Source organism: Agelaius phoeniceus, chromosome 4, assembly GCF_051311805.1.
Source record: "Agelaius phoeniceus isolate bAgePho1 chromosome 4, bAgePho1.hap1, whole genome shotgun sequence".
NCBI classification, from domain to species: Eukaryota; Metazoa; Chordata; class Aves; order Passeriformes; family Icteridae; genus Agelaius; species Agelaius phoeniceus.
Genome location: NC_135268.1, coordinates 42,331,111 through 42,342,889, shown reverse-complemented (window position 1 = coordinate 42,342,889; position 11,779 = coordinate 42,331,111). Strand labels below are relative to the sequence as shown.

Here is an 11,779-nt window from a genome sequence, read left to right as displayed (position 1 = left end):
AGAACAGCTCCCCCTCCATTTGCTGTACGGCTGGAGAGCACGCAGCTCCTTGACCCCTCCCCTGTGCCACTCCTTGCACAACACTGGGGTCCCAGCATTTCTCCCAGCCCGTGCATCGTGTGCAGCACAGGGAGCTGCACCGCTTGGCTACCTGAGTGCCTTGGATGTTTGTGCATACAGCACACACATAGATGGATATGTGTGCGAGGGAGATATATACACCTCTCTGTCTCCATATACAGCCCTTTGAAATGACTACATTTCATATCTCCGCCAGCCTCCAAGTGCTCTTTTCCTTTCTCATTTATGGCTAGAGCTAGGAATGGCACATTGCAACCTCAGTGGATTTTATTTACTGTAGTTTGAATCGGGATTATCAAAACCCTGTAGAAAGCTTTGGTCTCTACATTGACTCCATAACTAACGGAGTTTGCAAAATCCGTTGAAATCCAAGAGCTCTCTCTTGAAGTAAGCCAGCTGCTTGAGCCTCGCTGGGTTCAAAGGATCTGATCTGTAATTGTCCTCGTTGTGGAACTACGACATTGTACTTTTCCAAAGGCAATGACAGCTCTCGCATGCGCGTGTACCAGACCGAAACCAAGACTCCCACCTCAGCAGAGGGGCTAGAGGCGTAAGGAGCGATTCAGTCCGTGCTGGTGGAGCTGAGCGGCAGGGATTCCTCTCTGGTCTCCGGGAAAACCTGCTTTGAGCGCTGGGTTTGTGCGTCCCAGAGCAGCGCTCCCTCGCTCCTCGCTCCCCGGGGCTGGCTCCGGCTCTCGGTGCAGCCCTGCGGGCCCAGCGCGTGTTGCGGGAGCCGGTGCCGGGCGGGGGTCGGTGGCGGAGTCCCGGGCTGTGCCGCGCCGTGCCGTGCCCCGGCGCTGTGCTGTGCCGTGCCCTGGCGCTGCGCTGCGCCGTGCCGTGCTGTGCCGTGCCGTGCCCCGGCGCTGTGCTGTGCCCCGGCGCTGTGCCGTGCCGTGCCGTGCTGTGCCGTGCCCCGGCGCGGCGGTGACGGGCTCAGCGCTTCCGCGCCTGCCGCCGCAGCCCTGCCCCCGCCGCCTGCGCGGCCGGCCCGGCCCGGCGGAGAGGCGGGGGGATTTCCAAGCGCCGGCGGCCTCGCCGCTTCCTCTCCTTGTTTTGCTTTCGATCTGGCCCTCTCTCCGCCCGGGCGGAGGCACTGAACTTTTAGTTTTGCTCCCGCGATTATTCAGCGGCTGTTTTCATTTCCATTTCGTGTCCCCTGGCAACGGAGGTAACCTTGAGGAATTATATAAGGGCCGCGAAAACGGGCCGGCAAGGTAATTTTGAATTATTTTCTATTTTTTTTCCTATTTATTCTTTTCTTCGCGTTTAATTTTCATTTTATTTTTCCGCATTGCTGCTTCTTCCGTGTGCGGGGCAGCGGGGGCTCCCGGGCAGATGCGCATCGGTTTTAAAAACAAAAGGTCGGGCTGCAGCGACCGGGGCCGAGCCCGATTCCGCCGCTACGTTTGAGAACTGGGGGGGAAGGGAAGAGGCGGCCGCGGCAGAGATGGAGCGGCCGGGGGGCACCGCCGCCTCCCGGGTGGGGAGGCAGCTCGGGCGCACAGACAAAGGCGGGGGCGCTGGGTCGGGAGGGCCGCGGCGCGGGCCGGGCCAGGCCGGGCCGGGGGGCCCCGCACTTGTTGCGGGGCCGGGGGCACGGTGGCTCCGATGAGGGAAGGGAAGGGAAGGGAAGGGCAGGGGAGCGGCGGCGGCGCGGGCGGAGGGGCCGCGGGCGGGGGTCGGTGCGGGGGGGGGGGGGGGGGCGCTGCCCCCGCGGGCCGGGGGCGGGAAGGGGCGGGGCCCGGCCCGCCTCGCCGAGCGCCCGTTACACAAGCGCGGGGCGGGGCCCCTCCCCGGCCCTCAGCGCCGCCGCCCGCCGGGCCCGGGAGGCAGCCGGGACCGGGACCGGGATCGGGATCCCCCCTCGTGAGGGCACGGCCGTGGCAGTGCGGAGGGGCAGACACGGCGGGGCGGGTTCCGCGGGAGCAGCGGAAGGAGGAAGTGGCGCGGGCGCTCGGCTCCCTGCGGGAAGGGCCGCCCGTGCGGGCACGGCGGCGCGGCCGCCTCGGCAGGCGCTGTCCTGCCCCACGCTAGCGAGCGGAGCCCAGCGCTGCCGTCTGACCCCAGAGGGAAGTTAGCATCAAGGATTTCCTTTGTGCGCAGTACGCAGGGTCAAATGTCCAGCGTCTTGCCATGGCTGGGATCGAATTTGCAAGTACCTGAAAGGTTGGATCCCTCGGCCCAGATTCCCAGAGGTACTTAGGTCTTTAACTCTCGTTTTGATTAGTGTGAGCGCCTAAGCAGCAGAGTCTGTGTCTTAACCTTAATTCGTTAGACACAGAGCTCAGATAATGGAATTCCGGGTGCAGAACTTTCCTTCCGGTGAGTGTACGGTTGTAATTTATAGCCCATCTTACCGTGCTCAGGTCTTGCAGACAGCATTCTCTTGAAGGTATGAGCAGTTGTAAAAGAAAACCTCAGTTTCTGGAGATGAAATACAACGTGTTTAAGTTGACAGTTATTTTATTTAAGTCTTAACAATCTTTGCAGAACGCCTGTGTTAGTACCATAAAAAGGGAGTGGAGCAGCAAGATTTAAATTCACCCTAACACAGAGACAGTCCCACAAAAGCAGCAGAACTGATCTCTGAGCAGATGGTCTCAGTCTGAATCGCAGTCTTTCTTTGCTGCCAGCCCCTTCAGATGCATCAGTGTCCTTCTTTGGCCCTGTTGGTAACATGCTGCCGGGGAATTACTTCATGTGCCCCTTTATTTTTGCTGGTAAGCCATGATGAAAGGTGTGAGAGCTCCACCTTCTTAGGCACAGTATCACTTCATGTGCCACACTGCAGCTCTTCAGTGAGGTACAGGCATGGCAAGGTGTCAGCCTGTGAGCCCTGTGTTACCTCCCTGAGGCTGGGGGTCCCAGCAGGTTGGCAGAGGCAGGCAGAGCAGTCAGTCACTATTATTGTTTGGCACATGTATTAGAACTGCTACCCAGTTACTTGCTGATGACAGAAGTGACAGATTTTAGGAGCTGTCAAGTCAGTCTCTAGAGAAGAGCTGCTCATCACAGACCATGCTGTGTGGAAATGGGTAGCCAAGAGGTATGAGAAGTAACATGCAGGCTATTAGGAAGGAGGGGTTAAAGGCCCCTTTCTCCATTGAGGAAAGGTCTTAAATGTGTGGGACCAAGTGGAGTTAGGGGCAATTTTAATACAGAGTTGAAAAAATTATGAAGAAAAAACTCTACTAAGATTCAAGAGAAAATAAAAATCTTTATTTGAATAAATAGAGTCTACATTAGAAGAATAGGCTTTATGTAAATAAATTTGCAGCCAGGTTATGTATGCCTTCAATGAAAACATGTGCGCTTATATACAGTATATATTATACTATATGTTCAAAAACCAAACAGTGGGAAAAAGCTGATGGATAAGGATTGTAAGGTTTGCCATGATACTCTCTCTTGAAGTGATGCATCACCTTCATGGTGTTAAAACATCTTCATGGTAGAATACTTGGAGCATCAAAAACTTTGTGGATGCATGGAGACTGAGTAGGACTGAGTAGCTTGCACACGCATAATGTGGGAAACTTTTTGTTAAGGAGGAAATAACTGTTTGGGGAAGTAACACAGGGTCCCATGTCCTGATGTCCTAGACCTGTGCAGGAAGAGCAGAGAGATTAGGGTTATGTGACTGCCCAACCTAGATGTTGGCAATAACTGTCGCATATAAAGGGAGTGTAGAGAAATTCCAAGAGTAGAAAATATGATTGTCAATGAGGGGCCACAGTTGCCGCTGTGTAGATTATGTCATGGTCCAACATGAAATTTGCCCAGGTGCCAAAAAACCCTACTTTCTGGGTGTAGCTTGTACAGATACACTGGGGGAAACAACTCTGGACAAGGTACTGGCCAGCAAGAATTAAATTCAGAATTTTGCATTCAAAATCCCAGCAAGTTCTGACATGACTCTGTTCATAATGTCCTTAAAATCAGTGTTGTTTCAGGAGCTGCAAAGGCAAGGATTGTTGTGACAGTGTTTACTCTTCCAAAGTAGTTCTTCATATAACAAGGAAAGAAGCTCATCAAATGGTGAGAGGCAGCCAAAAGTGTAAAATTGTTGCAAGTGGCATGTAATTCTTCAAAGACACTAATAGTAAATGCTCAAAGCAATTGTGTGTCAGCTGTCAAAAATACCAAAAAAGCTGAGCAGGCTGACAAGCAAAGTAAAGTAGATCAGTACAAGTAAAAAGACCTCTTTCAAATGTTAAGATTTTGTCTTCAAATGGGAAAGGTGGAAAAGAACATAACAAATGCCAAACACAGTTAGATAAGCCAAAGAGTCATGCAGCTAAAGGCATGAGAACAATTAGAATATACTCTTTGCAGCTCATCAAACCCAGGAAGCTTGCTGATAAGTTATCCATGTGTAGAAGGAGTGCCCAAGGAAGATAAAGTCAGTGTAAGAGTGAAACAAATTCTCTGAGCCTTGCTTCACCGAGAAAGAGTTTAAAGAGATTCTTTTGCAAGTGGCTTTCTCTTTTTTTAAAGGAGTGAACATGTCGGGGGGCTCTCCAAAGTCAAGTGTCGGTGAGAGAGGGTATGAGAACAAACCATTGGGAAGGATGAAGCAGAAGGCAGGAGGTGATACTTGTTGCAGAGTTTTGAAACAACCGAAATGGAAAGTTGCTGAAATGTTGCCTCTTGTGTATAACTCCTTGTGTAGGCCTGCTTTGATGCTCCAGAAATAGAATGTAACAAATGAGCTGTCCCTTTTCCAGGGTTTCTCTGGAGACTCAGAACTCGAGGATGGGCATTTTTGTTTGGTTGGTTGATTGCCAAGGGTTAGTGAATGGGACTAGTGAACATGGGTATAAATGTGAAACAATGACCAAGACTAGGCCTGGCTTATGTTGCCAGGGAGTTGAGTGTCATGACTCTTCTGGCGTTCTCTGAAGGTGTTGCTGAGCTGTTGTCTGGTTGGTGCAGTCCTTACTAAAGCAGGGCCAGCTTCAAGGTGGGATCAGTTTGCTTTGGGCTGTGTAGTCATGGCCAGTTTGCTCATTGAAAAGAGTTTGTACTCCTCACCCCAAGTCTGCCCGGGGCCTGTGCGATTCAAGGGATGGAGGAAGGGATAGGTGGGAATGTGACAAGTTTTCCAGTTCTATTAACTCATTTGGAGCATGAAAATCCTAAAGGCTGAACCACAAAGTCTGCAGAAGAATCTTATTTTGAAAGTGTGGGTGTAAGTTTGCAGATGTTCAGTACAGACCAATTTCAGTGTAATACACATGGAAGGGATTGCAATCCTAATTTTCTATACACAAAAATGAAGCATGAACTTTCTACTCAGGAAAAAAAATCATACAGCTTGTATAATCCAATGAAAAGATAAGCTCTGTGCCAAGATGTGGCTAGTAAAGGACAGGACAGGTTAGGAATTATTAGGAAGGAGTTAAAAAAAGAAATAAAAAGCACCATCGTGCCACTACAAATCCATGTTGCTCCCCTCTCCCGATTCAGGAAGTAGTGAAATTTGCTGAGCTACAGAGGAGGATGTCAAAGATGATGAAGGGTAGCAATGAGCTTTTGTGAAAGAGCAAGTAGCTTGGAAAAGATGTGACTGAAGGGACCGTGGGGATATTCTTTAAAATCATTAGTGTCATGAAGAAAGTGAAGAGGCAAGATAAATGAGACCCAAATAAAACAATTGGGAGGCAACTTCAAAAAAACAGATGCTCGTCCTGCAATACGTAAATTGTGGTGCTCACAGCCACTGCGTGTTTGTCAGGGGTTTACTCGGGTTCACGAGTGATTAGTCAGTCTTTTGGAGAGAAACTTGCTGTGCAACTTAGCAGTCAGGACAGTTCAGTATCAAATTTTGGGCACTGACTGCTGACAGAGAATTACTGCAGATGCTGATCAAGAATCATTGCTGAAAACTGCTAGTAGAAATTTCCACTGAGAAGCATAAGCTACCAAACATTTGCAGATAGCAGAGAGAAGCAAGGCCATTTATTGCCCTTTGTTATGGGAAACTTGTGGCATAAGATTTTACCAAACTTCCAGGGGAAAAAATAGCCTATGATGATCCTGTTTAATGTGGGCTTGCTACCCCAGCCCTTGCTAACCTGACGCCAGTTACAGTCAGGTAAAGTGTATCCTGTATGCATTCAACACTGCATTGGAATGGTACCCCTGCAAAATTCCTCTGACATTTGCAGGATTAGAACCTCAGCTTGGATTTTGTGCATCATATATTAAAAGTCATGGTCCGTTTCTTGGTAAAGATACAACACTAATCAGGTGTTACTCCTGCTTATCTCTGTGTCTCATTTGTAAAGATTGTTCTTTTGAAACCTGATTCTTCAAAGGCCTGCAATGATTGTGATATTGAGGACATAAACCATGATACAGTGTTTACAGAAGTTTTATTGTAGCTAGTGCTGCTACAAACTGTGATTAGTGCAAAACATTTTCTGGTTTGTCCTTTGAGATCTCAAGTGCAAAACAAAAGAATAAGTAAGCTTAAAAGATTCTGGATACAGTGAATGAGAGGAACAGATTTGTTAAGGTGCATATTCCTCATGTATGAATAGCATTATGCAAAATATTATTCCGTTTAATTAAATAAGTTCCTCTTGGGGTTTTTTGGTTTTGTTTTGGTTTCATTTTTTTCAGAAGTTTTATTGGAATGTATGAAGGTTCTTCTTTGTATTGACTATGTGTAAACTCTTGTGTTAAGATGAAAATAGCCACTAAAAAAACCTGAAATCAACAATTAACAGTTAGTGGAATGGAATCCATGAGAACAGTTTAGAGTTTAATATCAATCTACATGTATGTAAATATATATATATAGATGTACATACCTACGTATCTACATATATATAAAATTAAGATAGTTTGTATATAGCAAAAATAATACATTGTACAGCACATACTTCTTATTAATAAACTGTGAAAAGATTTTAAAATTTGCTCTTACAGTTAGTGCTGGATATGTTTGCAATTTCTTGGAAGCTCATGTAAAATTTCTGGTTTTTTGAATCACCCAGAGAAGAAAGAAAGAAGTGGTAAGCAGTACATAATGTTTGATTTCTCAGTTTGTAATATATTGCAAGCCCAGCTTTCTGTATGCCGGAAATCTTCTGATCCCTTTGTTTGCTTTGGAGCAGATTGCATTAAATCAAGTACAGCAGTCTTTAGGACAAAGGAAACATTTTATCTTGTTGCACCTTGGACACACATCCAGGAGCAAATCTGCCTGCATGTGGCATAGTGTTTCACCCCAGGTGCAGAATTTAAATTTTAACTCTTAAGTTATTTTAACATTCAATTGTTGCTATATAGGTTGCTATCTTTCAAGATAAGCTTGGAAGTAATAATTTTCATATTCCTGTCTATTAAAGAGGAGGGCATATTTCTGTTTGATGGTTTTTCAGCTAACGTTGACAGGCTTGGTTTGTAGCTCCCAGCATATTTCTGGTGTTAGGAATGGCATTAAGGTGTGTCAAAACTGGTTAAATTTGTCCTTTGTTCTGAACTGCACGTGACAGTGGATGTTGTCCAACCATTTCCCTTTTGCTGTAAAATTATTTTAAGTGCTTTTAAAAGACTTAGATACTTAAGATTAATGCAGCACAAAAGAAGGAAGGGTTGCTTACGCATTTGGTTTTGAAAAGTGTGACCTGTGGTTAAGTTCTGCTTTCTCATACATATGGAGGGATATATGTGACTTGAAGGGCCTGATAAGTGCACAGAAGACAAAGCCTGGACTGTGATATTTCTGTTGATATTGCATGTTGCTTGACAGCATTCCAGGCAAGCCTCTTACAGCTTTATCTAAGCAAGACACTGCCTTTGTTGGTTAATAAACTAAGGTAGCAATAAATTCAGCTCTTTATGTGCATTTTGTGTGTATATGTAACACATATACACATAACACATTTCGTGCATGGCATGGGCTTTTGTGCATTTGGTGTACTGGCTGTCTTTTAAGGTGTTTTGTTGACTCCTGTATTCAGGACTTTATATGCAACTGAGACATTAATCAAGTGGAAAATAGTCAAGTATTGAATTTAATTGGATGAGGCATATAAATCTGTAAAATCAAAACTAAACAGCTCTACCCCAAAACACTTTCTAAAATTGTGACAGCATCTTCAAAAGTTTATTTAAGGTAAAAATAGTTCTGCAATAAGAAAACAGGGAGGATAGGAGAGCAATGTTTTTAAATTACTGAGAGTTTGCCTGCAGCATCTGAAATCCCAACAGTGTTACATGAAAAAGATGAAAGCAAAACTTGAGGATAAAATTGAAACCAAATATAAACAAAAGTGAAACCGACTCCGTTGGTTTTCATTTCCCAGTTGGCAAAAATGAAATAAGCACAGAGCAAAGAAGCATGAGAGCTTGAAAAATTAATTCAGTTTTACCATTTATTTAATCTGTCATCTAAATTAGACTGCTGCATGGCAGCACTGCCTTAGCAAACTACACAATAGAGGGTAGGGGCTGCACTCCTGGTTTATCCAGATACCACTTCTCACAGCCAGAGGTCTGGGCAAAGGTCCTGCAATATGGGAAGTGGTGTCTTCTTCAATAACAGAAGTGCTGTTTTGAAATCTGTGGCAAACATGTACACAGAGTACAGTGGAAGTGATGACATCCAGGACGATGAAAGGGAGTCAGTAACTCAGCTGGCCAGAGCACTTGAGCTTTAGTCTTGTTGAGATTTGAGTTGCTAATAAAATTTGGTATAAAATACATGGTTGGCTTTTTTTTTTTTTTTTTTTAATTTCACCTTTGAGGTCATCCACATAGACTGGGGCCAAATCAACGGTAACTAAAAGATGTAATCCAGTATCAGTTTTGCTGATGGTATGAAATGACTGTGAATGGTTTCACTCAATTTCCACAGATCAGTCAACAGCTAGAATGTACTTTGTGATGTTGAGAACTACCTGGTGAATTAGTCGAAAGATGGGCAAACATTGGATGGCTGTGTAATCTCAAATACATTAATTTGAGATTTCATTTCTCCTTCTATTTAGATTTGAGATTTCATTTCTCCTTCTCTTATTAGAGATGCATGCTCCTGGGCTGCATTGAAAAAAAGCTTGGGTGTTGACGAGAAGCTTGGACAATCTCTGCTCTGCTAATGCTGTGCTGGGGTGAAATGAAAAACTTTATTTCCAGAGGTCCAATTCTCACACATTTGAACACATTGCATTCAAGCATATAAAACCAAAAATTTTTGGATGCCAGAGCAATTCTGAGATTTGAGATTGATGAGAGAATACAAAGAAGTCTAACTTTGTTTAGTTTAATAATATTTATGCAGCTTAGATGAGAAATGAAGATGAGTTGAGTTGCCTCACTCTAGCTCAGTAGTATTTTAGGAAACTTCCAAGATAGAAATAGCTGCTGCAGATCACAAAGTGAGGCTAATTGCTGTTGGTCTGTGGTCAGCACAAAACCTTTAAATTAAAAGCATATTTTGTAACCAATGCTATTAACTATTCATATCCTGTGTGTCCTGTGGCATAGGAAAGAGTAGCACTTCTAGAAAAAGGAGCATTAGATCATATCATTTCAACAAGCATAAGTACAAGCGTTTAATACTTAGTACACTTTAAGTGCACTTCTTTCAGTTGTGTGTACAAGAGAAAGATATTTCTTTCTTAAATTCTCCAGTGTCCAGCAGAATCTCTGTAATAACTAATTCAATTTATTTTTTGTGCTCAACACATCTGTGTCTTTCATGGTGCTATTTTTGTAACTGTAAATAAGTTCATGTGACAGACATGTTTCCAGCTCACAGTGGGTGATTCAGAGGATCCCAACCTCCAAGTATGCGCCTGCCATGATCTGTCTGTAAAGAAAGTGTCTAAGTAATCATTAGAGTATTTCTTACAAATCTGAAATAGTGTATACTTTTCTTGAATACCTTTTCTTAGAAGGATAGGAGAAATTGCTGAAAGGGCTGCTTTTGCTTCTCTCAGTGAAGTTAGGCAGAGGTAGTTTATGCCTTTTGCTGCTGGATCTGGGTGCTGTGCTAACAATTACAAGTTTGGATAGCAAAGGTATAGTTGTGGGTTAGCTATTAACTTCAGTGGTAGAAACTGCCCTTGCCCAGACAATAAAATGAAAGCTTTAAGCAAATATTAAATCACACTTCAGTGTAGTGTGCAAATAGTTCTTGCTGTGTGTTGCAGAACAGTATGTTATACAAACAAAGGTAGCTGTGGGAAACAAGCCCAGTCCAGGAAAGGTGGATTATATCAGGTGCAGGTCATGGCCAGTGAATGTGAAAACTCTTCCTTGAACACGTTTCTCAGTGTTTGCTGTTGGGAATAATTTTTCTCTGCATCCATGAGTGCCTCTAAAATATCATTGACTTCTTGCAATCCTGTCTGAGCCTCACAAGCCATCAGTGTGGGAACAATGAGATTAAGCACTTTTGTTTTACGATGGCTCTTTTCTAACGTATAGCACCCTATAAAGCACTCACCCTGTACTTAGGCAAAGGAATGTTAGGCAGAACACTGACATAAAGACTGCCCAAGCTTTAAAAGCTACTCTCACAGTTTAAGTTCTGATCCTGCAGGTATGTGCATGCATAAATTTCCCACTGCTTTCAGAGGGATCCAAGTAGTAAAACTGCGTAAGAGTTTTAGGGATGTCTCCTGTAAACCTAGTCATGGAGCTCATGAGAATGCAGGGGTCTAACAGAACCATGCCATCGAGTTGCATCAGTGAAGTGATTGTTTATAATTATTTGAGCTTTAATAGACTTCTAGTTTTCACCTTGGTGGAAAATTCTTTATGAATCAGGTGTCAAGTGCTGAGTTTTCCTGGCAGCTTTAAAGAACACACAGAGTTTGGCTTCCATGGATTCCAAATGACAGCTAAGCAGCAGCAGCAGCAATTACCTGTGGGTATTCAGGAGTAGATTCACATGTGAGTGTTTAATTCCAGAATAAAATTGATTATTTTGAGGATAACTACTCTCCAATGCAAAGAATTAATTACTCCCTGACAACCATGACAACAAATCTCTTGTTGTAAACAAGCCCCTCCCAAACTTGTCTGAGTGAAGTACAGGAAAGTCACCACCTCTCTTTTAGGCAGCGCTTGAGAGAAAAATATTTAGAAATCCCAGATACTGAGGACAAATCATGGTCAGTCGTCAGATGTAACACAAAGCTTAAGAAGAAAACTAATCAGATATTCAACTGATTATAAATAATCGATTTATGGCTGCTTTTGAGACTCCTGGAGGAGCTGGCAAGATGTGTTGTCATCCTGATGCCAGCAGATTCTGGCATCTCCTATCTTCACTCCCTGAACACCTGAGAAAAAAAATGAAAGAAACCTCCAGGAAACAAAGTATTCTTGTAAAGCTGAAACTAAAGCAATCATTTTGTATTGTCACCAGACTATCAGACATCCATGCTTGTGCAGATGAGCATTGTGGCAAGGATACTATGGAGATGATCTTTAGCAATCTGTTAAAAGCCTGGCCCAAATTCCCAGCTGATGTAGGTTGCTGCAATGCCAGAGAAGTGGATGTGCTCAGCCACACACATTGTGTTCTTCAAGTGTTGTGATAGAAAGAGCCATCACAAGGGAAATTTCATTGTGGGTACTGGGAGGCTGAAGCCTTGCTTCATCATGGCTAAGTCCAGAAGCAAAAAAAGAGCAACCTTCTGGGTTTATTGTATTAAAATAAGATGGATTCTCTTCG

At 44.3% G+C, this 11,779-nt stretch overlaps 1 protein-coding gene across 6 annotated transcripts in view; it reads left to right on the top strand.

Annotated features, from left to right (window-relative positions):
- The first annotated feature begins 992 nt into the window (after window positions 1–992).
- IRF2 (interferon regulatory factor 2) overlaps window positions 993–11,779 on the top strand; it is a 39,503-nt gene continuing 28,716 nt past the window's right edge. For 2 of the 6 annotated variants that reach the window (XM_054633950.2, XM_054633945.2), the window contains exon 1: window positions 996–1,295. The gene's annotated coding sequence lies outside the window, so the exon portion shown is untranslated. The other 4 variants (XM_054633951.2, XM_054633949.2, XM_054633947.2 and 1 more) reach the window with 4 other exon arrangements.